Here is a 27,783-nt window from a genome sequence, read left to right as displayed (position 1 = left end):
GGGGGCTCGTGCTGAGACCCTCCTGTCGTCGCGGGATCCCTCCCGTTCCTGCACCCTGGCTGCCCTTCTGCTCCCCCGCCCGCGATGACCCACCCACCGGGTTCCTCACTCGCACTAGACGCTGCGGAGGAGACAAGCACTATATAAATGCTAAACAGACGGGCCTCGCCTGTCCCCGGATAAATAGACCGCCAGCTCCCGCTGTCAATCCTACACCTTTCGTGAACACAGACAGATCTCCCGAGAAGGGGGGAAATGTTGGTGTGGCTTCTCCATTTAATTCTGCGTTTTACCCTCAATCTTGACACCAGAATGTTGTGCTTTTCGTTTTGTTTCTCTCTCTCTCTCTTTTTTTTTTTTTTTGGTATTGATTTCTTTTTCTTGTCTTTCTTTCTTCTTCCCAGAAAGATTTGATGGTTTCTTATGTTAATTTCCTGGACTCGTATGCAGAAAATGGGATGCTTCTCTTCTGATTGCTCTTCCAAAATAATAATGATAACTATCATATGTATAGGACTTTCACGTGCATGATCTCATACAAATTCATTAGACAGGAGTCAGGGGAAAAGGATTCCGGTCTTGATTCCATCTCCCACCCCCTGTGTGACCTTGGGCACATGACTTGACCTCTCTGAGTCCTGCTTGTTTTATTTGTACAACGGGCACAGGGACAGACCTGTTCTTCCTAGCACAAGGGCTTATGCGAGGAATAAATAGGATAATTTATATGAAAACTTGAGGTAGGTATTGATTTTTAGATGAGAAATTTGAGGCACAGAGAACCTAAGTGGTTTGCTCTGAGGGCTGTAGCTTATAAGCAGCAAAGGCCGTAGATAAACCCGGCTCTTCTGACAGCGAGTGATCTATCCACAAACCACAACTCTGAGTGATGGCTGGCACTTGGGCAGATGGACGTAAAAGCCAATATTACAAAACACTCCAATAGTTAGCATTTATGAACACTGACTACGGGCCGGCCACTCTTCCAAGAGCTTTGCTGTATTAACTCATTCAGTCCTTATAATAACGCTGTAAGTCTATTATTGGTGTGTTTATTTTATAGAGATTAATTTCTCGAAGGTCACAAAGCTGAATCTGAGCACCGACTGGAAGGCCTGTCCTTAACCACTAGCCTATCCTGCCTCCGAGCCCACGCGTTTACCAACTGGACCTTTAAAAGAAGAGGGACGGGGCGCCTGGGTGGCGCAGTCGGTTAAGCGTCCGACTTCAGCCAGGTCACGATCTCGCGGTCTGTGAGTTCGAGCCCCGCGTCAGGCTCTGGGCTGATGGCTCAGAGCCTGGAGCCTGCTTCCGATTCTGTGTCTCCCTCTCTCTCTGCCCCTCCCCCGTTCATGCTCTGTCTCTCTCTGTCCCAAAAATAAATAAACGTTGAAAAAAAAAATTAAAAAAAAAAAATAAAAGAAGAGGGAGGAGGAGGAGGGACCAGGTTTCAGGAGCTCGGGGCCACTGACCTCTGTAAACACACTGCCAGGTTTATCTTGGTGGCTTAATGACCAGGCCAGTGGTTCTCAACCTTGAGCATTGCATCAGAACCTCCTGGAGGGCTCCTTCTCTCTCCCGATTTCCGCTTTCTTGTGCAGGGCTGGGACTTGAGAATTTGCATTCCTAACAAGTTCCTAGGTGGTGTGGACGGTGCCAATCTGGGTACCACGTTCGGAGCAACCCAGCCCTAGAAAGTAGAAAGTAGAAGATGAGACACCACAGGACAGCCGGATCCCGGGTCCAGCCGGATAAGGACTCGCCCTTCTCTTAGTAAAGAAGACTTGGTCTGGACCCATTCAGCGGGTCTCTAGGAAAATGTTCCCGGCGGTAGAGGGGTACGGGCTGTCCTCCCTGGGGGTCGGAGCTCCTCCACCAGCTCCTGCCAGGGCTGGCTGAGGGCTGAGGCCTCAGGGCCGAGGGCAATGTGTTCTGCATTATGGATGAGCGCGCTCAAAAGCCCCCGCTGCAGATTAAGTAAACAGCCTCTGCAGCCACAGGAAAGGCTGCGACCAAGCCCCCTAACCCTCCCAGACAGAACCTTTCCTTCAGCTGTTGTTGTTTTGTTCTGCTGCTGCCTTCTCATCGCCTTGTACTGACAATAGCCGTAAATAACCGCAGTGCTGTAGAGAAATCATTTTAACAGCAGAGAGTCAAATAAATACATTAGACCTGACAGCTTAACTACGCGGAGTCCATTCGTATGTGGTGGCCAGCTGCTTCCCGAGACGTGCGCTGAACGGAGCGGCCGCGAGAGGGCGCGCCGAGCTCGCGTTGAGCAAGGCCAGCCGCGGCGTCCCCCGACCAAGCCCTGCCCCGGCCTGGTGCCCGCGACTCGCGACTCGGCTCTCTCTAGGGTCTCCGCTAAAATAAAGCTTTCAGATTCCAATTAGCGCGGAAAAATCATGAAGTCATGCAGACTCCCGCCCGCACCCCTCACCCTTCCGCAGGGGGAGGATTTTGTTTTCTGCTCATGTCAGACTTCAGGGTTAGGGTTGAGGCGTCAGGGTGCCGAGATCGGTGGCTCCGGAACTGTGTTGCCCCCAGGGCTGGCAGAGCCACCAGGTCACCCAGTGAGGGGCATCACATCGTCATGCGTGCGTGCCACCCACACGCACCCTAGTCCCATCCGGATGCTTGGGATTTTCTTTTCTCGGCCCTGGCTTTCAGTGGACTTGGCCCCTCGTGGCCCTTCTAAGGCCGCTCCCCTGATTCCCAGGAGGAATGATCTGGCGCTGTCCCTTCCCACGGCGTCCTCGTTTTCAGGCCGCGCATCCTTTCCGGAAGTGCTGAGGGTCAGTGGAGGGCAATGCAGATTCAGGGTACCATCCTCCTCTGGGCAAAGACATCCATGGAGTCTGCTGGATCCCGCTTCACCAGCGGCCCTCTCTCTGCTTCCCCGTCTGCAGGGTCCCCCAGGCCTGGAGCTAAAAAAGAGCTTCCCGAAATAACCGTGAGTGGAGAGGAGCGCTCCGTTCAAGCTGACCACCTTTCGTCCAAACCCTCAACTAGCGTGGAGATGGGCAGGGAGGGCGTGTGAGTTCCGCCCAAATGGAGGCACCCAAATGCTCTCGTGCTGGTTGGTCAGGGGTTGTTTTTTCTTTGCTGTCTTCCTAGATACCACACTTCAAACTCCCCGTGAGCCTTGACTGGATCTTACTCTCTGTAGGATGCTTGTTACTGACAGTTGATTATAGGGGACAGATTATGAGAACACGTAGCAGCCGTCTTTGAGCCTGTGGTCGTGGGGTGAATATTTTATGTTCTCTCAAGGCAATTTAGAGTATAGCCAGTTAGATAAAAGGAAGCACTTCCTGGCAGTGAAGTTATTATAAGATGCTGTAGTGAATTCCAAACGGGGTTGTCTATCTCTTTGGGGGCAGACCGGGTCAGACCGTGTTGTGCCTCCTCGAAACTGGCACCGTTCCTGTTGTTTGAGAGCTGAGTCACCGTGGATTGGGCCCCCCGAGGAACTGTCCGCTCGGTGCCACCTTCCGCCTCCCCCTCAAGGCTCTCTCCCTGTCTCCATCCACAGCAGAGGCAGCCATGTTAAAACAACCCTGCCCTCGTGCCCCAGTTACGTGATATTGGCTGAGGGATTGGTATCTGACCCCACCTGGTCGAAACATGGTGATGCCTCATGGCCTTAGAGGATTGTCCCACAGTGCCTGCCCGACGTGACCCTGGTCAATCCAAATTCTAGCCTGGGAATAGTGACACTGAAATAGAACAAAAGAAGTTCATCTTTGTTGGAGGCTTGTAGATGGTAAGATGGAAAACGGAGTGTTCTTGCCTCCGTGTTTCTCACCGCCATGCCAACTCCCAACGTTCTCCATCCGGATTTATCATCTCCACAAAGAGACTGCAACTTTCTGCTATCGTGTTAGATACACGTCCTTCTCTCTGCCTAGAATCCTACAGCATCCCTTCAGTTCTTCAGTCTTTTGTAAGAAAATTGTCCCCTCTCCTCCGAAGCTGTTCCAGACAGACTGGGCAGATTTATTCGTTCCCATAGCACTTTGTTCAACCTTCTTAGGATGTGTTCTTCTGTACTGGGTTAGAGAACCGTGTTCTTCACAAGCCTATGACCTCTTCAAGGATGGGAACGGAAATACTGAGAGTGACAATATACAGTGACAATGAGGCTGGCGGTCCTGCCCACAAGCAGCAGAGGAGGTCCTGAAAAGGTCCCTGTGGCCAGTAATGCCCAGAGGATGCAATGATAGAGAAAACAGGATACACGAATAGAGGGAACACAGGGATACAGTAAGGACCTCTGCCCTTTTTCCCTTCTTTCTTTCTTTTTTTTTAAATTTTATTTATTTGGGGAGAGAGAGAGAGTAAGAGTGTGTGTAGTAGAGGGGCAGAGAGAGAGAGAGTGAGAGAGAATCCCAAGCAAGCTTCCTGCTGTCAGCCCAGAGCCCTACACGGGGCTCGATCCCATGAACCTTGAGATCATGACCTGAGCCAAAATCAAGAATTGGATGCTTACCAACTGAGCCACCCAGGCGCCCCCCTTTTCCTTCTTTCTTATCCCCATTTAACTCACTCCAGCACACACGCGCGCGCACGCACACACACACACACACCCACCCACCCCAAGACTGTCCCTTGCTGCCCTAGCCCCCACCCAGTGTTTAGAACTGACTCACACCTATCTTCTCAGCTATTACATTCAGAGCCTTCTTCAAGCTCGGATTGCCAGAGGGAACCTTCCAACTCAAAGGCAGAAGAGAAAAGAAAAAGAAAAAGGGAGAGAAGAAGGAGAGAGGAGGTGAGAGAGAAAGTAATATCCAATTTCAACATTTTGTTCTTTGCTCTTTAAACTTCCGGAGGCGGCAACTGTACAATTTGTATGTTTTGTATCATGTCTGCTTCCTTGTGGGAGTTTCATAAATTGATGATGATAACACAGCACACTGCTTTTAAGTCCTTAGACATTCGGTCTTTATTGCTTTATAGAGTCTGCTCGGGGCACAGCAGATGAACTGAAGCTGGGGAGATTTTGCGCTGTCCATTCTGCAAGTTCCATCACGGAATTTGCACCTGCTACGCAACTGGCCTTCAGAAGTAGCAGGTCATGTCGCCAAAGGCCGGCGGAGGCCAGCGCTGGGAGCCTCAGGATAGTGGGTGACCCAGAGAGATTGAACAGTGTCAGCTCAGTGGCTGCCTGGAGAGGAAGCCACTCGATTAAAGATCAGTCTAGGGAAACAGCTACGGCTTTCTGTAACCTCCACCTGCAACAAAGGTTTTTTTGAAAACTATGCAAAATTCATTTCCCTCCAGCCTTATAATAAAATATATGCAATATGTAAATAGCAGCATTCCTAATGTGGAAGCCATTACAGTCACCTGCTGTATTTAATTATTGGAATACAATGATTTTTTTTTTTTTTTTTTTTTTTACCCACAGCTAAGTAGCTGCACTAATAAAAGCATCAGATTGATGGACAAACTCACTCCCCAAGCCGATATGTTTTTTTGGCTTTTATGCTGATGTCATGGACAAATGTGTGGCATTTGTAGTTCGCACCAGAAAACAATGAGTTCTGCAGTGTATCATTACCTACCTATGCAGAGTCAGTGTGATGCTGAACTTCAGACTGGGAGAAAAACCTTCGTCTGTTAATAAAAGGAATCAGACCTTTTTCAGACCGAGGTATAAAACTGAGCAGATGAAAATAATCTCGCACAAGTAGATTTCCATCCTCTTACCCACTCTCAACCCCTCGGAATAACACCCCTCCCCAACGCGCACACACACACACGCACACGCACGCACACACACAGGATTTGTTTCCTTCTTGAATGAACTAATTTATTCCTGAAGAGCAAGGGTGACTTAACTCATGCTGGCTATATACAAATGGCAAGCTGTAGCTGGTTCCTTTCTGTGAGGAGAGAACAGACCACCCCCCACCCCACCTCCTCCGGGCATGGCATTACCAGGACAAACTGGGAAATGCTGCACCCAAAGTACCTAGTCTGGTAAACTTGGCCTTTCAGCTGCCAGCCTAGTGGGTGGGCCAGCTTCAGGTCCCAGAGAGACTGAGCTAAAGTAATGGCTGTCACTTGCCCAGTACCTTCCATTCCTGCTATGTGTTCTAAGACCTTGTGTAGCCACTGTGTCCTTATCAAGCGGATGTGAAGGGATCAGCGGGACACTGCACGTGTGTTGTGGGTCAATATAACGAAGTTGCATTGTGGCCAGCCCCATTGGATGTACCTTCGCTTGTCAAATAAGATGCGGCATGCCAAAGAGCCCTGCCGGTCCTATGGTGCCTTGTGACCCATAAAACCCACAGTCACGGGGGTTTGCTGTTATCAGGGTTGTGATTATGAATCCCTGAAGGGCAGCGCACTACAGCAGGCCGACTCGGGGTACCCGCAGAGGTGGAGCAAGTTGGGCTTGAAATCAGAAATGAGCTTGAGATTTGCTGATTTTTTTAAACGGAGTAAACGCTTGGAGACGGAGGGGGATCCTTTACGACTGCCGTTAATACCTTCCTTGGAAAAGGCACGTCGCGTTGCCTGCCATCTAGTGGCAGAAGGGGTAAGTTTGCAATTCCCTTAAGTCCCTGGGAAATGACTTACAGATTGTCTCTGAGAGGGGCTGGCAGACGGACCAGGAGCTGTGGGTGGAAGCTGACCCCGCGGTGAGCGAAAGAGAGTGACTGTCTTCGCTGCCTCTGCCAGCCCAGGAGCCTGACCTCCGGCACTGCCACAGCTTTAACTGGCATCTCCGCTGTGTAAACCCCGAGAGCCCTGTGGGTCTTTCAGACATTAAGTAAGAATAACAACAGAAATGATCCGGATGATGATGATAATATTAAGAAGCATAAACAATTATAATCATAACACCAGATTGCTTCCGCTGTTCCTTTCTAGGCTCTGATGAGTCGACATACAAAAGGCTGAAGCAGGGGATAGAGGACCCAGGAGGCTGCAAACAGAATGTAAAATCCTCCCTTCCTTCAACTCCTCGCTCCAGGAGAGTTTGCTGAATTAAACAGTTGGCCTTTGGACCGCCTGGAGCTTTTGAAGACAGGGGCCCCACGTCAGCAGTGTCTCCATTTATTCGGGTGAGTTGTTGGATTTCAGGAGGCCCCGCCCTGCCGGCCACGGCCACGGGGCAGTGCCTTCACTTGTTTGCGGTGGACCCAGCAAGCCCAGCTTCTAAAGGAACTTCCAGAAAACAGTCAGGGTGATCATTGGAAGAAACCAACAAAGATGAATAGATAGAGCACTTGCTTAAATTAAAAACACACGGGGGCGCCTGGGTGGGGCAGTCGGTTAAGCGTCCGACTTCAGCCAGGTCACGATCTCGCGGTCCGTGAGTTCGAGCCCCGCGTCGGGCTCTGGGCTGATGGCTCGGAGCCTGGAGCCTGTTTCCGATTCTGTGTCTCCCTCTCTCTCTGCCCCTCCCCCGTTCATGCTCTGTCTCTCTCTGTCCCAAAAATAAATAAACGTTAAAAAAAAAAATTAAAAAAAAAACACACGTATGCACGCACGCACACAAAACGTTTCAAGTCACTGATAAGAACTATCGTGCGTTGAGTACGTATTATGCACTAGGCGCCCTACATGCACGGTGCCTGCTAAATCTCCCAGTCATCGTATAAGGTCAGTAGAGCTACTGCCCCCATTTTACAGATGGAGAAATAGAGGATCCGAGAGGTTAAGTAGTTCGGCCTTGGTCACACAGTAAGTCATGAAACCAAGACCCAAAACCTGTTTGCACATGCCCCACTCTTTGCACCTGTGGCCTTTCGGTACCTTATCCCAGCCACCGGACTCTCAGAACCTTAGTGTGGAAAAGAACTTGCTCATCCCAAGATGCAAGTTTCTTTTGTAGTGGTGGTTTAGAGACTCTGACAGGTTTTGATTGATTGTGTGAAAATCATTAAAAAGCCTCAACAAACCAGGGAAACCAAAAAGCACGTTCCAGGTTCCAGAGACCACCTCCCTCCCCCGCCCCCGCCCCTGCCCCGCCAGCTCCCTCCCCCCCCCACCCCCCAGCGCCTTTCCTTGCCCCTCACATTCTGATTTGGCTGTTTTGCACTGAAGTCTGGAGATTCCTCCTAAAAGGCCTCTTAAGTGTTTCTCCAGCCCAGCCAGGGCGGAAGCCTGCGCCCTGTAGCATCCCTCCAGCACCCTGGAGAAGGAGCAGAGGACGAAAAGGCTTGGGGCCGGCAGACCAGGGGGCTGGCTTAAATTATCTAGAGGCACGGAGGTTCTCTCCCGCAGACAAACGGGCCAAAGTTAAATAAAACCTTAACAGATCAGAGCTTTGTGCTTCCATTTGTAATTGGTGGCAGGGAAGGCGCTCTCCGTGCGCCCTTGACTCACTTGTCCCTCTCCGGGGCCCCGGGAGTTGCTGCTGCATCTTGGAGAGAGTGTTTGAAAAATACAGGCGGCTGCGGGAAATGCCCATGCTGGGGATGGCTCTCGGGGTGCAGACGGGAGCCCACAGGCTTGCCGCCCCGGAAATGGCCAGCAGCGATGGGGTGCCTTAGGGCTGAGGGTCACTAACTCCCATGGTCTGTGTGTGAGTGGCGACTGCGGCCCAGTGACTCCCAGATGGCACCTCCCCGCGGTTGTGAACCGGCTCTGACTCCCTGTTTGGCCTTTGGCTTTCTAGAGGTGAACTGGTGATTATTTGAAGACTTGGGTGTCTGTATGTAGCTAGTCTTCGCTTCCCATTAAAGCGAAAACATTTATCTGGCCAAATGAAGTCACCCTAGACTATTCGAAAAGCAAATGTCCTTTAGCTATTTTGTGTCTGATGTTTGTCTTCCTGTGTATTCTCTCTTATCTGGGGACTTTGTGGATTTCCTAAAAAATCAATATAAGAGTCCTGAAAGGAAGTTCACACGAGCTCCCCTTAAGAGCTGCATTGAGAGAGAGAGAGAGAGAGACAGAGAGGAGAGGTAAAAGGGAAGAGTCCCTCAGCCAGTGAGCGTCTGTGTGCCTAGTCCTTCGTTCGCGACTATGGGAACCAAGGCAAGTTCAACTCTCAACTCTCAGTGGCTCTCACAGATATTCGAGGACACGACACGGAAAGGAAGCTAAAAGAAAGGATTCTAATCAAAGATCTTGGGTTTTGACGAGATCTGATATAAGCGGCGTGACAAAATGGTTCCGAGCGTGGGCTCTGAATTTGAGTTCCTGAAACTGAAAACATCTCAAATGGAGGATGTGAGTGGGGGGCACATAATGAATAAATAGGACATCACTATATGCCAGGAGTAAAATCACAGTGAGGCGTGGTAAAGAGTGCCAGGAAGGCGGGAAGTCTCTGCAGGAAAGACACCTGTTGGACTTCGTTCGACCCCGTGTTTCCCTAATTTCTTTGGCCGTAGAATAATTGGATTTCATTTAATATTTTTATTTATTTACTTTTTTCATCTTCTACTCTCACCCATGGAACTTGAGCCCTGGCAAACTCATTTTGGGCAACTCCTGTCTGGATGAATATGCCCTTGTTCTATAGATGAGGAAACAGGCCCAGAGAGGCAGAGTGGCTTGACCGATGTCTCCTGTAGCTGGCTGGTGCTGAGAAACCCCACCCGTGTCTCGAAGTCCTCCTCCACCCCTCTGTCTAATATGCCAGGACTAACTGAGGCACTGCTAACTTCTTCCAGGTTCATTCACGTGTGGCAGCAGTCAGAGAGACCTTTGCAACAAACCCCGGGGCACTTGGCTGTGCTTTATAGGTGGCATGGGTTTTATTCCTTAGCAGCCGGTCAGTACAGAGCATTCCTTTCTCCACCTGGTAAGAGCTTTTCCTTTTAAATTAAAAAAATTTTTTTTCTTAATATTTATGTATTTTTAAGAGAGAGACAGAGGCACGAGCAGGGGAGAGGCAGAGAGAGAGGGAGACACAGACTCTGCAGCGGGCTCCAGGCTCTGAGTGGTCAGCACAGAGCCCGAAGCAGACCTTGACCTCAGGGACCATGAGATCATGACCTGGGGCAAAGTCAGATGCTTAATCGACAGAGCCACCCGGGCGCACTGGGGACCTTTTCCTTTTAAAGCCTTCTTTTCCTTCAACTCCTCTTTTTCCTCGTTTTGCATTCCAGGCCACGTGAGCACCAGTGTTTTCTGAAATGCGGAATCAAGTCGGAAGAACCCTGGATACCATCTTAAGGACTAAAGGATTTATTTGCTTCCCAACTAATGGGTTCCACGAAACGATGAATGTATCTGTTAAGGAGGGAGTGTTATGTTTGCGTCTAAAATTAGTGTCTGTGTTTTGTTTTGGGTGGATGTGTGATGGGGTGGAAAGCCGAAGTACAGGCCAGTGTTCACAGAAGGCTCAATTCATTCACCGTTAAAAGGACGCGTGTGGAAATGATGCCCTAGGCTCTCCGGGTTTTTGAGACGGTGACATTTGAAAACCATTTGCCTTAGCTTAAATTTTGCCTGAGATAAGATGCCTGTGGAGTGAATTCTCCTCACAACTGTTTGCTTCTCGTTGAAGGGGCGGACTTTAAGCCCCTCGTATTACGTGTAGATAAACTTGTTGATGGGAACAGTGATTTCCTTGACTTGATTTTGTAAATTGGCTTCTTTGCATTGACCAACCCAACCAGCTGTTCTGGATTCCTGTGGACTCAGGGTCAAAGTGCTGATGCAGCTGAAGAATTGTAGAAATTAATTCCGAGAAATGGCCGCAGAAGGAGTAAGAACCTAAGCCTGAATCCGTGCTCGGTAGGCTAAAACTGATCAATTTCCTGGTCCCTAATTAAAACAAGCCACCAAACACGACAACGGCATAAAGTCCAGGGCTTTGCCTGGTGATGAATGCGACCAGCCTGCAAATTTCTCCTTGCTGGGAACAGAGATATCGTGTGCTACAGCAGTTAAACAGGAAGCTTGCTGGCAATTCATGTTTGATAATATGTATGTATCTACTCACTGCCCCGACCCTGCCCCTACCCTACCTTCATCCCGACATAGGCGACCACTGAAATTAACCCAATAAAATGAAAGAGGACGTTTCCTTCTTTCACATGTGTGTCTTTGAAGGGTGTCCATTCCTGGATATTGAAGGGGTAAACAAATATGGCAGGGTATCTAAATCTTTTATATTACTTGAGTTGTGAAAATTTGCATGTGAACCATCTGCTTTTCAATTGAATCCAAGCTTTCCATCAATTAGCACTATAATTTCAGACGTAATGTAGGTTAAGTTCTGATTGATCTTCAATTAACACTAGTTCTTAACCATTTACTTTATTTCAAATTCACTTTTCCCCTCCCAGATACATCAGGAAGATGTAGAAAGACATTTCTGCTTTTGAAATGCTGATAGCTCTTTAGGATGAAAGAACCCACATCTCTCCCACCCTCCTTTTATTCCTGGGTTGGGAGAGCCCAGGTAATGTAACCTTTCCAAAAAAGCATCAAGGAAATAGTTAAGAAGACTTTGTTTCATGCAAATACGTGTGTTGTTGTTTTCGCTTTGCTTATTTAGAGTAGGGAATTTTCACAAAATAAGTCATAACACCATTCCAGGAAGGCCTGAAATAGCGTTTCTAAAACTTAAGGTTTGCTGATTATGTAAATCTTAAGGAATTTGGCGATTTGGCTCCTTTCCTGGGACAGACTCTCAGGGTTTGGAGAGACCTCAGAGGCGCCCCAGCCTTTTACCCGCTGAGGGCAGGCACGCCCCCCCACCCCCCCAGAGCATCCCTGCCAGATGGTCAAGCAGCTTTTCCTTGTTGCCACCATTGGACAAAAGGCAGAAACTTACTGATGAGGTTGTTACGGAGAACTTCTGGCCACTGAGTAATATTTATCGACATAATTCAGATATTTCTTTTGCAATCTAGAATCATGAGCAATGTTATGGATAATTTCTCTATGGCTTATGATAGTATATCACTGTGATGTGTTAGTCAACTTTTCTCTTGTAAGTTTGATTTGTAAAAGATTTGTTGTATCTTTGCACTTGTAATTTTATCACCTAGGGGACCGTTTGTTTGTTTGTTTGTTTGTTTAAAGCTTATGTATTTATTTTGACAGAGACAGAGTACGAGTAGGCGAGGGGGAGAGGGAGAGGGAGAGAGAGAATCCCCAGCAGGCTCCACGCCACCCGTGCAGAGCCCCACGCAGGACTGGAACCCACGAAACCGCGAGACCGTGACCCAAGCTGAAACCGACTTGGACGCGCTTAACCGACTGAGCCACCCACGCGCTCCACGGACAAGTTGTTTTAATGAAAGAGATTTGTGACTTTCTCCTGCGTGATATCTTCCTTTGGTATGATATGCATCACTGTGTCTCTTAGCAGCGTGTCACGTTGAAAATGAACAAGGGTCGCCGTACCAGTTAGGCCTGGTAGTATTTGCTGCTGTTGTTAACCAACCCCGAACCTCAGTGGCTTTTCTTTTTTTTTTTTTTTTTTTAACGTTTATTTATTTTTGAGACAGAGAGAGACAGAGCATGAACGGGGGAGGGGCAGAGAGAGAGGGAGACACAGAATCGGAAGCAGGCTCCAGGCTCTGAGCCATCAGCCCAGAGCCCGACGCGGGCCTCGAACTCACGGACCGCGAGATCGTGACCTGGCTGAAGTCGGACGCTTAACCGACTGCGCCACTCAGGTGCCCCTCTCAGTGGCTTTTCTACAGGATAAGTTCACTTCTCACTCCTGCCAAGGTCCAATGTCCATGTTCTTCCATGGATGGTGTTTCCTGTACTTCCGCCTTGCTTCTCCATTCAGCTGGGAAATGGAAAATGGAAAATAGAATGAAAGATCAAGCGTGGGAGTTTTTAGGGCCCTACATCCACTGTTTCTCACGCATTCCAGGAGCTAGAACTCTGTCGCTGGCCAAACTCCACTGCAGGCTGGCAGGGAGAAGCGTCGGGAGCCGTGACCAGTTTCTGCTGCCCGTGCTGTTAGCATTTCTTTTACTTCTCTATCCTGGAGACTTGTACGTCTAGGAGAGCTTCTAGAATTTCTATTGCAGGTGTACTCTCAGACTTCATTGGAAATAAATGAAGAGGGATATGAGGCTTTTTTTTAGGTGGCCTGAATTCCTGGGTATATACATTGAAATATGGGGCATCGGGGCGCCTGGGTGGCTCAGTCGGTTAAGCGGCCGACTTCGGCTCAGGTCGTGATCTCGCGGTCCATGAGTTCGAGCCCCGCGTCGGGCTCTGTGCTGACAGCTCAGAGCCTGGAGCCTGTTTCGGATTCTGTGTCTCCCTCTCTCTGACCCTCCCCTGTTCATGCTCTGTCTCTCCCTGTATCAAAAATGAATAAAGCGTTAAAAAAAAAAAAGAAATATGGGGCATCAAGGGTTCCACTTTGCAGTGATCTCTGAGAGTGCTCTTTGAATCGGGGAGTCCAATAAAGAAAATGGCGGGAGGTTACACCTTCAGCAGAGTCAGGCTTATTTACCATTTCCCCTCAAAGATCTGCCCAAGACCACAGCTGCCACTAAAGGGCACAGCAGATGCCTTATAGAAAATCACCCTTCTGTGTGCCAGGAACTTAGTAGCAATTGGTAGTATTATTATGATAGGAAAAGATAGGATTCAGTAGGCAGAGAAGGAAAAGTTAGGACCTGAGGTCCCCGGATGGGGAAAAAACACATATTTTGTAACAATGCTGGGAGCGTCTGACCACAGCAAACCCCTACAGGCATAAGGTTCCTCTTAAGAACGTAACAGACACGGGGGCGCTTGGGTGGCTCAGTCGGTTAAGCATCCAACTCCTGATTTCAGCTTGGGTCATGATCTCGTGGTTTCATGGGGCTCTGTGTGGGTGGTTCAGAGCCTACTTGGGATTCTCTCTCCCTCTCTCTCTGCCCCTTCCCCACTCGCGCTGTCTCTGTCTCTCTCAAAAGAAAGAAAGAAAGAAAGAAAGAAAGAAAGAAAGAAAGAAAGAAAGAAAACTTGAAGAAAAACAAGGATGTAACAGACAACACCTACTCCCGCTCAGGTTTTCCTTAGGAATTTGACAACAGACCTGGCTAAAAATAAGTAGACCCAAAAACCTATGACCCACAAGGAAAGATCTGGCCATAGACCACCCCTCATACGATGGAAATGAGCCAATCAGAAATGGTCAACCCAGCACTTAGTGTTATTAAGCCAATAAGGGTAGGACCTGAGAAGGAATAAGGGGAAGGGGGGTGGGGGGTGCCAACCAGAACCTTATGAAACAAAGACCCTTACCTCTTGCCATGGGCATTCACTTCCAAATGCCCCCCTCAATAAAAAAAAAAAAAAACTTTCATACTATTCTTATTTTCTGATCTTATGCTCCAATAAACTTTTGCCTGCTGCTCATTCTGTGTCCACCTCTTCCTTCTTTGAAGCAGGGAGACAACGAATCTTGGGTACTGAGGTCAAAAAACCTTGCAACAGTATAAATGGGGGCAAAGACATGGGGTTCCTGGCAGCCTTGTCATTCTGGGCAAGACTGGTATCATGGGAAAGAGGAAACAACAGCCTTCTTAAAAGAAGACTTGAAGGCCCATGGACTCAGTTTGGAAATCCCACTCAGCCTCAACCCTACAGTAGAGAATGTCACCCGGGAAACAGGACCTTGAAGTGAAGGATTGTCTTAATAGGGTAGATAACTTGTCGCCTTGGCTACCTTCCTAAACTATGGAGACATCTTTCCTGATTGTTAGTTTTTCATTCCCAACCTATGTGAGGGGCTAGAAGGGTAGGGGTGGCCTTAAGGCTTGTTCCTGTTTTACTTATGTCTTGTCAATCTGTAGGGACTTCGGTGTGAATCTATGTGATGCCCCCGTCTGCTTAAAGGAAAATCCTCACTCTTTGTTCTTCCGTTAACATTTGGATATTAATCTTTAACGGGACTAAAGCAAAGTGTCACTTACTCAGTGACCCCAGCTTATTAAAATGTAGTCCAGAATAAGGAAGCAAGTGAAGGAGACCCTCAGTAACCCCTCAGTAAGAGAAGCCACTAACTGAATCCAATAGTTAGAAAGGAGAGATTACACAGGCAAAGCACCAATCTCTACAGAGGAGGGCTTGCGGTCTCACGAAGGTTTAGGACCCCCTTCCCTTGTCACGGGCAGTTGAGAGTTGTTTCTGCTCACTTCTTGAGGGTGACAGGGATGAAAGGAGGCAAGGAGAGGGAGGTGATTCCACGACCAAAACCATGTTGCCTTTCTGTGTTCATTTACGAAACCAGTGCCTTTAACTCTCTGCTCAAAATTGTCTGATTGTCCTTTGGATTCCTTACTTTAGAGGTCAATATTATCAAAATCTGCTGTGTTTGCTCTTCTTCCATTATGTGATTCATTTAAAGTTTATTTATTTTTGAGAGAGAGAGAGAGAGAGAGACAGAGAATCCGAAGCAGGCTCCAAGCGCTGAGCTGTCAGCACAGAGCCTGATGTGGGGCTCGAACCTACAGACCCGCGAGATCATGACCTGAGCTGAAGTCAGACACTTAACCGATTGAACCACCCAGGGACCCCTAAATCTCTCTCGTTTTTATTCTTCCTTCACCTATGAATGGAAGCCGCTATCTTTTTTCTTCATCCCCTTTACCAGTGAGTGTCTGTATGTTCACTTTCCCAGTCTGACTTGAAATGGTTGACTTTATTTCCCCTTTTCCAAGAGGCAGCCAAAGTTTGGGGTAGAAACTAATTCATTAGGGCTTAGCCTTGACACTTGGGGGAAGTGGGTTAGGGTATCTAGATGTAAATACTCCGCAGTGGGGAGCTCTCGTTAAATAATGACTGGGATAAGTCTCTGTTACCTGGAGGGCATCACAGGCAGATCGGGGAGGTGAAAGTCTTACAGACCTTGTGAAGGGTTTGGCCTTTATCATCGAAAGTGGCTGTCCTTGATCTCTGGGACTTGGGGACGGGAGACCCAGAATGCTGAGATGTAATTTATCCCCTGCTGGGCCTATCCCGGCGCCTTATCCACGATGGACGCCGGATTCACGGTTTTCTGAGTGTGCAGATGAAAACAAGCCTTCAGGCGTGCCAGCAGAAGGAAGGGGAACTTACAAAGGGGGGCAGAGGGCAGAAAGAATGGTTTTTCGATTTGGGAACCCAGTGAAATGCTCGCGGGGCAGAGGTCAGTGCATTTTGATCTCTGAGGAGATGAAACACCCTGAGTTGGTGAGGAGGAGAAACCCCAGAAAAGCACAGTTAACCTCTGAGTCTGCAAAGGACTTTTCAAGAGTGTGTGAGGATATCAAGTGCAGAAGTTGTGTCTCCTTCAAATCCTATTAGTGGAGAAAGAGATTTTCACAGCCACATTTTTGAAAAGTGAATGGCAAGAAACAGGATTTTTCTTTTCCTCTGCCCTCCTCTCTCCCCCCTCCCTTCCCCCCCACCCCCACTGGGGCTGAGGGAGGGGCCCTGGGCCATCTATTCAGAATAATGGCGGGAGAGCAATAATGAGACCTTTCTCAAGGACTGATTTGTCTGCAGAAAGGAGAAGTCATCAGGTATCCATTGTGAGAAGACTCGCCTTCTCTTAACAATGGCTCTGATGAAGCTGCTAGAAGGTTCTTATCGGGAAGAAAAGACTCCCAGCAGCAGGAAAAGGGGAGAGGGGAAAAAATGAAAGGCTACAAAACCCCCAAATCATCCTCCAGGCTCAGTGCAGTGGAGAGGGTGAGGGAGGCACACTTCCTGAATGCCAAGTGACATTGGCTGGTCAGTCCAAATGAGCCTCTAAAGAGAGATATTAAAAAAGATGAGAAGGGGGGGGCAGCTTTCCTGCAGGCAGGCTTTTAGCAGGGAGTGTGAGGTTGGCTGATTTAAGCTGTGCAATCCTCCCGTTTCTCAGGCGGCAGGAAATAGCTAGAGGTCATACAAGCTTATCCTTTGGCCTCTACCTAGAGATTTTCTAGACCCGGGTCACAGGGCCACCCCTTCTTCAGCTGGATTCTGGGAAGGAAGAAGAAATTCATAGCCAGCCGAGAGTCTTGACAAGACTCCAGGCCCATTTTTTCCCCGGGTAACAGGCCCTCGGATTCAGAAACAATAGATTTTCTGGGTGCTTAGAAAAGGGAGAAGAGAATTGGAATTAATTCTGCACCTGTTAACTTCTGTTAGGGGCTTTACTAATTTGACTCAATTAATCCCCATCACCTCCCGAGAGGTGACTCTGTTCAAACTCCAATCACACTGCCTTCTGTTCCTAACGCTTCAAGGGCTCTTTGTATTTAAATTGAGCAAAACTCTGGCCTTCGTCCACACCCAGAGCAGAAAGCTTCCGTGATGTGGCCACCACCCACCTCTCCTGCTTTTTCTCCCACTACTTATGCATCGGGCTCTCCTGCTTTAGTGCTAGGCAACCGCTGACTCCTGGATGTTTCCCAGTCAGGCTCTCAGCGCCCTTCTTCGCTGCCTTGGTTGAGGCTATGCCTCCCTCTGCCTGGAATGTTCCCTGGACACCTTTTTGGGCTCCATTCACTTGTTGAAATCCCACCGATCTTTCAAAGTCATGTGAATTTTCCTTCTCTGTGCAATCTTTATCAAAACTGAAGTCATTTCTCCCTCCCTGGAACTCCCAGAGTTCTCTTAGAAGATTTCTCCTATTGCGTCTTTTTATGATTATTTATGGTCTTCTCAAACCCTCTCTATTGAACCGTGAGTTCTTCAAAGGCCGGGACTGAGTCCTGCTTATTATCTTTCTCTTTCAGTGCCTAGAGCATAGTGGGTGATCCTGAAATAGTGATTGAACAGGATTTGCATTAACATTTGGACGTCTAATTCTGAAGTGGCGTGAACTTTGTCTTGCCACTTCTAAGTTGGGTTGGAAGGCAAATTCACGGGAAACATCTGGATCTGTGGAAGGAACATTCAAGCTCTAGATACAATAGCATATGGAAGAGCCGTTCCTGACCAGCATCCTTCTTCGGGACCCGCTGTTTAAATGGATTTGGATTTTGTCCCTTTTCACGTCTTTTCCTTCTCCTCCAAAGAGAATGGGACAGAACGATACAAAGTGGAATTTATTGCACACTTAGCCTGTGCCTCGCACTTGTTAACCTGAAACTTATGAACCTATTCTGAAAAACGAGCAGCCAAGAAACATATGCACCCTTCTAATTTCTGTAAGGTTTTTGTACACAGCTCTTAATTTTTGGAGCTCACAGCAAATTTTGCTTTTCTACTGTTACATGAGAATATTCTGGACCCCAGGGCTGCAGACTTGCCTTTCTTTGTTAAAAATGAAATTTTAAAAAGTCCCTTAAGGACAGAAGAGATGGGTAGCAGGAGTTAGCAGTGGGTCCTGAACCTGTTGATCGTCACAACGCCCGAGACCGTCCTAGTTATCACATCTGGGAGCCACTGGTCTGGCAGGGAGAATATGGGCGTTACAGTCAGATAACTATGGTTCAGAGCCCATCTCTGCCACTGAGCAGTCAAGGGAAATTTGAGTAAGTTATGTAAACTTTGCAGGCTCAGTATTGTCATCTGTAGGATGGAGAGCATCATAACCTCCGGAAGGGTTGCAAGAATTCAAAGAAAGGACTACATGTAGTTAAGTGACCATGGAAGAGTCGAAATTGCCACCACGAAGGTTGAGCCACAATTAATTAGAACAGCCTTTAAAAATGGCTTTTTTTGGGGCGCCTGGGTGGCGCAGTCGGTTAAGCGTCCGACTTCAGCCAGGTCACGATCTCACGGTCCGTGAGTTCGAGCCCCGCGTCAGGCTCTGGGCTGATGGCTCGGAGCCTGGAGCCTGTTTCCGATTCTGTGTCTCCCTCTCTCTGCCCCTCCCCCGTTCATGCTCTGTCTCTCTCTGTCCCAAAAGTAAATAAACGTTGAAAAAAAAAATTAAAAAAAAAATGGCTTTTTTTGGGGGCGCCTAGGTGGCTCAGTTGGTTGGGCGGCCGACTTCGGCTCAGGTCACGATCTCGCGGTCCGTGAGTTCGAGCCCCGCGTCGGGCTCTGGGCTGACAGTTCAGAGCCTGGAGCCTGCTTCGGATTCTGTGTCTCCCTCTCTCTCTGCCCCTCCCCTGCTCATGCTCTGTCTCTGTCTCAAAAATAAATAAAAATATTAAAAAAAAAGTCTTTTTTTGGGGGGGGGTATGTGTTCTCTTATATTTCCTAGACGTGACCAACTCCATGTGATACAATGTTTTATTTTAGTGCGTTTCTACCTCTGTGCAGGATACTTTCCCACCTCAATCCTAGACTCAGCGGTTGCCCTTTCAGTGTGCTCCTGAACTCACCTCTGCTCACATCTCTCCCTGCCCGCCTTCACGCTACACAAATGATCTGTAGACGAAGCTTCTCAAGATGGTGCTTGGGCAGAGAACAGAACAGGAGAGGCAACAGGGTCCCCATTTAAGAACACCAGAGTGTTTAGTGCTCACTTCTGCAGCACATACGATGCCGAGAACACTAGCACAGCACGTGTGCAAGGGTGACACGCAAATTTGTGAAGCGTCCCATATTAAAAAAAAACAAAAAAAGAACACCAAAGCGTTTAATGGCTTGCCTGAGACCATGTTTAGTCTGTAGCAGAACTTAGGAATCCGATCCTGGGACTTGTCACTGCAGCGGGAAACAGCAACTTGGAAGAGAACTTGTCCCGGTCCAGGAAAGAGGTGACAGTCTAGAGGTAGATGAGATTAGTTTTTCTCCTCGCCTCTAATTTCCTTTGATTTCCCTACCCTGGCTACATGCTAATGGCTTGGCAGAAACTTCAAAATTAAACTTGTAAGAGCAATCACCGTTATTGGACCTCTAGGCAATTATAGTAGCTGTCAAAGGTTTTAAAGCCAACAGCCAGCCTGACCCTTTCCAAATGACTCAAAAGTGGCATTTTAATGAGAAACGAAAGCAGAAAAGGTGTTTAAAAAAAATTTTTTTTTAATAAGAGGTTTCTTTCTTTCTCTTTTAAATGAACAAACTGACATTGAATTTCACCGCTTATCCAAAGGGTACGGGTAGGATTGTGAGACTGGGCAGCAGATCTCAGGGCAGTTGACTTTTGTTTGTAACTGTGGCTCCCTTACTTCTCCCACTGGAGCCTATCATGAGAAGCCCCACAGAGGGGTGCTGAGGGATTATCCCCCAGTAAGACTTCCTGCTCATGAATGCATTTGGGATAGTGGAATACCAGCGTGGGTCATTCTCCATTTTCTTCTTTATCTCTGGGTCTGGTCAAGGCTAATCTACTAGGTGTCAAGATTGAGCTATTTTTTAATATCTATGTATTTATCTATGTATCTATCAATCATCTATCTATCATCTGTTTATCTATTATCTATCTATCTATCTATCTATCTTTTATCACCTATTATCTATCTTCCAGCTTTATTGACATGTCATTAACATACAACATGGTATAAGTTTGAGCTGTACAAAGTGATGATTTGATACATGTATATAATACAAAATTACTAACCACAGTAAAGTTATTTAATACCTCCATCGCCCCACATAATTACCATGTTTTTGGTAGTGGGAACATTTAAGATCTACTCTCTTAGCAACTGTCGAGTAGTCTAAAATATAGTGCTGTTAACTACAGTCACCACGCTGTATGCGAGATCCCCGCAAATATTCATCTGATAGTATTTAGCACATCTCAAAAAATTATTTTTGAGCTACTTTTTTGAAAGACAACATTCACACACCGTAAACGCCACCCGATTAAAGGGTACAATTCAGGAGGTTTTAGTACAATGATCACCACTAATTCCAGGACATTTTGTCACTCCAGAAATAACCCTGTCCCCATTAGCAGTCACCTACCATTCCCTCTTCCTCAGGTGCCAGGGTGAGCTGCTGGGCCTAGGGTTATGGGGGCCTGTAGGGAGCCAACTAGGTCTGTGGGAGTCAACCTGGGGCAAGTTGGCTCTGGGGTCCCCATGAAGTCAGGCCTTCACTTTGCTCTCCTTTCAAGGGGGAGGTGCTTCTCTGCACTGGGCTGCCTGGGCTTGGGAGAAGGGACGGGGTCATGTAAATTTATCTTTCCTACCTCCTCAATCTGTCTTTTCATATTTCTGTGCTTCACGTGGGCGCTGTAATCCCTCACCTGAATTCCGCGGATCTTGTGAAGGCATTTTCCTGTGTTGATAGTTGTTTAAACTGATGTTTCTGGAGAGGAACAAGTGTTAGAAATTTCTATGCTGCTGTTTTGCTGATGTCACTCTCCTTCATTATAGTTTTAATTCTATTTCCCTAATGACTCATGGCGCTGAGCACATTTTTAAGCGCATATTGGTCATTTGTGTATCTTTGGAGAAATGTCTGTTTAGATCCTTTGCCCCTTTCAATATTGGATTATTTATCTTTTATTGTTGAGCTCTAAGAGTTCTCTACATATTCTAGATACAAATCCTTTATATTCTAGATACATGATTTGAAAATACTTTCTTTCAGTTTGTGGGATGTCTTTCACTTTCTTGACGGTTTTTGAAACACAAAAGTCTAACATTGTAATGCAATCCATATATCTATTTTAAAATTTTTCTTCCTTGTGTTTCGGTGTCCTATCTCAAAACCATTGCTTAATCCAAGGTCATGTTTTCCTCTAAGAGTTTTTATAATTTTGGCCTTTAAATTTATGTCTTTGATCCATTTCGAATGAACTCTTGTCTGTGATAGAGGTAGGGGTCTCACTTCATTCCTGTGAAAGCAGGGGTCCAACTTTGGCATATGAATATCCAGTTGTCTCAGCACCATTTTTAAAAAGACTATTTTATTTTTCTGAATCGTCCCAGCATCCTTGTAAAAAATTTTGCTCTATAGTTTTGTTTAAATTTTTTTTTTCAACGTTTATTTATTTTTGGGACAGAGAGAGACAGAGCCTGAACGGGGGAGGGGCAGAGAGAGAGGGAGACACAGAATCGGAAACAGGCTCCAGGCTCTGAGCCATCAGCCCAGAGCCCGACGCGGGGCTCGAAATCACAGACCGCAAGATTGTGACCTGGCTGAAGTCGGACGCTTAACTGACTGCGCCACCCAGGCGCCCCTATAGTTTTGTTTATAGTTTTGAAACCAGAAAGTGTGAGTCTTCCACTTTTGTTTCTCTTTATCAAGATTGTTCTGCTTGTTCTGAATCTCTTGAAAAAGTTTAGGATCTGTTTGTCCATTTCTTCAAAAAAGCCAAGTGGGATTTTGGTAGGGATTGCATTGAATTTGTAGCTCAGTTAGGGGAGTATTACCATGTTAGCCATATTAAGTCTTTGATCCGTGAACATTGACTCTCTTTTTTATTTTTATTATTTTTTTAATGTTTATTTATCTTTGAGAAATAGAGAGAGAGAGACAGAGTACAAGTGGGGGAGAGGTAGAGAGAGAGAGGGACACAGAATCCGAAGCAGGCTCCAGGCTCTGAGCTGTCAGCACAGAGCCTGATGTGGGGCTCGAACTCGCGAACCGTGAGATCATGACCTGAGCTGAATCCAGACGCTTAACCGACTGAGCCACCCAGGTGCCCCAACATTGACTCTCTTTCAACTTACTTAGGTCTTCTTTAATTTTTCTCGATGGTGTTTGGTAGTTTCCATTATATGAAATCTGTATTTCTTTTCTAAAGTTTACTCCCATTTTATTCTTTTTGATGGTGGCCTAAAAATAATTGTTTTCTTTAATTTCATTTGTGGATTGTTCATTGCGAGTGTACAGGTTACATGATTGATTTTTGTATATTGATTTTGTGTTCTCTAACCTTGCTGAAGTTGTTTGTAAGTACTAGTTGTGAATGTGTGTGTGTGTGTGTTTTATATTTTTATATGTAATCTAAGTAACTTTTATTCCTTTTTATTGCCTAATTTCTTTGGCTAACACATCCAATAGAGCAGACATCCTTGTCCTGTTCCTGAAAAAGCATTCAGTTTGTCACCATTAAATGTGATATTACTTGTGAGGTTTCCTTAGATGTCCATTATCAGATCAAGGAAATTCTCTTGTAAGATTGTGGAGTGTTTTTAGCATGCAAGGTTATTGGATTTTGTCAAATGCTTTTTCTGCAACTGTTGCGATGATCATGTTTTTTTCCCCTTCCGCTAATACAGTGTATTACGTGGATTGATTTTCCTATGTTGAACTAACTTTGCGCTTCATGAATAAATCCCACTTGGTCATGTGTACACTCCTTGAGTTACTCTCCAGGTCTCCCTAAACCACGGGCTCCAAGCTCAGTGGCACAAGAAATGCTCTTTAAGGTCACTGAAGCAATTTGGTTTACCCGGTTTTTAAACATGAAAATGGCCTGGTTTCACCGTCAGGTTGTGTTCAAATTAAAATACTTCCATCTGAGCCTTATGAACACAGTACGTACTCTCGTCTCTGGGCCCAAGTACTGAACCCAGTCTGATGTGCCATAGGTGTGCAAGCAGCGTGAATGAATTTTCAACCAAACTCTGTCTCTTTGAGGGAACCTCTTCTATAGTTCTGGGCTATGGGAGGTTACCAGGTGCGGCTCTGGGGAAGGAGGTATGCCACACGTAGTAGGTTTTCAGTGAGCGCTCCTGATGAAATCCTATCTTTTGCTCCTACAGATTGGTTGGAGAGGTGAAAAAAAGCAGTTGAATTTACAAATCAGGGGTAGGTCCACCTTAGAGCAGGATCTCAGGCCCCTCCCCAGGCCTAACCAGCCAGAATCTGCATTTGGCAATGTTCTGAGGGGACTCCCACGCACGGGCAAGTTTGAGAAACTGACCGAACGATGTGGCCAGATGCTTGCTCTGGAGCTGTTCCATTTTCAAATGAATCATGGTCTCTTTGGGTACAGTTCAATCTGAGATAAATGACAATCAGAGTGAAAGTGTTCATCTCATGTTAATAAAATGAAATCAGCAGATAGGTTTTGAACCCGTATTGGACAGGACAGTCATCATTTCTTTTTCTCTTTTTTTTTAATTTTTTTTTTTTTACATTATTTATTTTTGAGAGACAGAGACAGAGCACAAGCTGCGGGGGGGGGGGGGACAGAGAGAGGAGACACAGAATCCAAAGTGGGTTCCAGGCTCCGAGCTGTCAGCACAGATCCCGACGCGGGGCCCGAACATCACAAACCGTGAGGCCATGACCTGATCCGAAGTCAGACACCCAACCGACTGAGCCACCAAGGCGCCCCAACAGTCGTCATTTCTTTGCATGCTGTGAAGAGAGAAGTCAGTATAGTTGCTCCTTAAGAAAAATACTTCAGTAGTGCCCTCCAGGGACCTCCAAATTATCTGAGTCATTCTTTTGGATTCAGCTCTTTTTCGCATCAGTTGGGACAATGAAACCAACTGTTGTGTGACTTACATCAGCCTCAGTAAGAAAAATGGACGTTGAATAGACGAAAGTTCAATTTTGAGGGGGGAGGAAGCAAGAAGAAAAAAGCCCTAGAAGGCTGAGACAGTGAAAAAGGTAGGGTCTGTGGGGGTCTGGAGGGACAGTGCCAGACGCTGGGGTGGCTAACCCGAGAAAGGATGCTCTGCAGGGGGATGTGAGAAAGAACTCAAGATACACCTCACATACTTCAAGGGCTTGTATCCATCTGGGCTTGGCTACCAAGCAATGCAACTTGACTTTTCTAACTCAGGCTTGATTTTCCTTGAATAAGAACCACCCCAAGGATTCTCATTATGGGACAGTAGCAACAATGGGATGCTTTCTTCTCCAATTTCCTTGGAGAGAGAAAGATTGATGGAAAACAATGCAAACGCCTTCCTGGCACAGATGGGCAAAGCATTTTGCTCAGGGCAGATCAGTCCTAGCACATTGAAGACAGTTCCAAGCACCACATCAGAAGTGCTTCAGGGGATAAAGGAGTTGGCTGGGAAAGGAATAACACAGGAGCTAAATATGGACTGGCTGGCTAATCACCTCTGAAGGGGGAACCAAGCAGTATGGTGATGATCTTGTGGGCAAATGCTATGGGAATTTGCCTGGGCTGTGTGGCATAATTGAAGTAAATGTAAGGTGAAGGATGATCCAGGAAGAATACCTTGCATTGATGGATTTACAGGGGACTCTCTCTTCTTCCCCCCCTTCCCCCCGCCCCGCCCCGGTGTTAGATGTTTCTCATCTTTGTTGTGTGTGCCTTTGCAGTGTAAGAAATCTGAAAAGACAACTTGAAAATTGCCTGAAGAGAGACCACACGGTGTGTGCTAAGCTGAGCAGGTGATGTGCATAGCAACACCCAAGCCTCTTCCCAAGTCTATGCACCTTGATAGGTGGATTCCACTTGGAGAAAGTCTTGTGCACAAAGTGCTGGAGTCCGCTGGGGACCAAGAGCAGGGCATCCCGAGATGGGCCACTTTAGAATGAAGATGATTTGGAGTTAAAAAGCCAATCAAAACCCAGTAGATTCAGGAAAGGCTCTTTACTTCCCCTGCAACTGCCCAAAAGAACTTAGATAGAGGACCTGTTCCAGGAAGAGAGCCATCACCACGGATAACTGCATTATGGTGTGAATGACGTATGGTAGACAGGGAGGAACCTAGCAAGGTCTGTCTGGAAAGAAACAGCAGGTCAGGGAGAAACATGGCAAAGTCCTCTCTTTGTCCCATTGTTTCCGAGTAGCCCAACAAACATTTATCGTTTACCTTTTTTCATTCTTTCTGAAGATTGCATTCCTTCCCTTTGAAGACCCAGGCCCCTACCCTCTTCTTCTTAGTTCAGAATGACATCTGTACCTCATTTCACCTGACTATTTCTGGAACTTTCATGTCTGTGTGGTTTCCCCCGTATATATACACCATTAAACTTGGTTTTCTTCGGCTGATCTCTCTCATGTCAATGTGACTCTCAGTCCAGCGAGAAGGGCCTTGAAGGGGACTGAATATTCTTGCTCCCCAACAACAGAAGGGCCATGTCTCTTTCCTTATTTCTTTTTTCTTGCTCTCAGGGTGGAGAAAATATTTCCTTTTTACTATTCTTGGTTCTTGGCTAGAGCTCTGTAACAAAAGACAGACTAACAAGAGAGCAGCACACAAATTTGCTTAATATAAGTTTTACATGATAAAACAGCCTTCATAAGGAAATAAAGATCGAGGGGCTCCTGGCTGGCTCAGCAGAGCATGTAGCTCTTGATGCTGGGGTTTTGAGTTTGAGCTCCACATTGGGTACAGAGGTTACTGAAAAATAAACTCTTTTTTTAAATTTTTTTTTTTTCAACGTTTATTTATTTTTGGGACAGAGAGAGACAGAGCCTGAACGGGGGAGGGGCAGAGAGAGAGGGAGACACAGAATCGGAAACAGGCTCCAGGCTCCGAGCCATCAGCCCAGAGCCCGACGCGGGGCTTGAACTCCCGGACCGCGAGATCGTGACCTGGCTGAAGTCGGACGCTTAACCGACTGCGCCACCCAGGCGCCCCAAAAATAAACTCTTGAAAGAGAAGGGAAAAATGATTGAAAGCAGTCAAATTTTAGTATTTTTTGTTATTTATTTACTTATTTATTTATTCATTTATTTAAAGATGAGTCAGTGCTCATCACAATAAGTGTAGCCTCACTCCCTTTCACCGATTTCACCCACACCCCCACTTACCTCCCCTCTGGTAACCGCCGATTTTTATAGTATTTTTATAGTAGATTTGATGAAGAGTGGACAGTAGTGAGAAAGTGCAACCACAAAGGGATATGAGCTGAGAGCAATGAACAAGGAGACGCTCCACAAGGCCCATTTATTTGGATTTTTCTTAGAGTCACTCCGTCGTGGAGATAGGATGCTTCCTTCCTCCAGATGTAGGGAAGGCACTTCTCACACAAGGATCATATGACCTGCTTCAGGGGAAGGTCAGAAAGTCCTCCCTGCAATCCTGTTCCTTAAATTCCTTCAGCTTAAAATATTCAACACACAAAGGCACCATGTTTTGGGGCAGTTTGTTCTAAACCCTGTCGCTGCTGGAAGAACGATAAAGTGCGGAGGGTTTTTAACTTTATTTTTTAAAATCCATGGACCAGTTTGGCAGGTGAACAGAGAACTCAGTGGCTCTTTTATATGGAAAAGGAGCCATTGTCATAGTGATATTTTTAAGTTATTCTTACAACTTATTTTTCTTATTTTTAAAAAATAGATTCAAGTTGACTCTAGAGAATGTCCTTTAAAAAAAAAAAAAAAAGCTCTGTGATCTTGCCCAAAGATTCATGAGACAGTTTGGGCAACATTCTTAGAATACTGTCATGGGCAGTGGTCAAGGGTGAGTACTGGATCTGTCGCAAATATCCAGGAATTAACTTCTGCTTTCAACATTTTTGTTTTTAAAGTTCCACGTAACTGGTTCTGAGTAACGCGGCTCCCCTGTTCATCTGGCTTTTTTTACAAAGTGATGCGTTGTCAATTACGCATGTGACCTAGGCGGTACCTTCCGGGGAACAAGTGGCTTAGATCTTCAGCTTTTGGGGGAGGGAGTGGAAATTGAGATGCAAGCCGAAGGGGAGAAAACTGGAAAGCTAGGAGCTGAACTAAAGCCATAAACCTTCCTGGCAGTGGCCCTGATGCTTAAGGACTGCTCAGCTTTCAAAGGGAACGTGGAAGCCTGAGCAGCATTATTTATGGGGAGCACCCCTGGAGCCTGGTCCTGAAGAAACAGCCCTGTCCTGTGAGTCTGTAGAAATGGCTGTAAACATTTACGCATCCTGAGCACTTCCAGCCCGCAGCTGGCAGGGGTTTCCAAAGCAGATTGCTCGCTTGCCCAGCACATCGCAGGCCACTCGTCCACACTGCCTCCTTGGAAAACACGCCAACTTCTGTCTCATTTCCCTCCATCTCCCTTTGACTTTAGGAACTGGAGTTTCAACGCCTCCTTCCAGGGCTGGTAGGACACCGCGAGGTGGGAAGGCTGCCCCTCTGGGGTAAGTTTTCCGCAGGCAGCC

Source organism: Lynx rufus, unplaced genomic scaffold, assembly GCF_022079265.1.
Source record: "Lynx rufus isolate CCGP_SWC_20201006 ecotype Redwood Valley unplaced genomic scaffold, mLynRuf1.p SCAF_15, whole genome shotgun sequence".
Taxonomy (NCBI): domain Eukaryota; kingdom Metazoa; phylum Chordata; class Mammalia; order Carnivora; family Felidae; genus Lynx; species Lynx rufus.
This window is presented reverse-complemented; position numbering follows the sequence as displayed.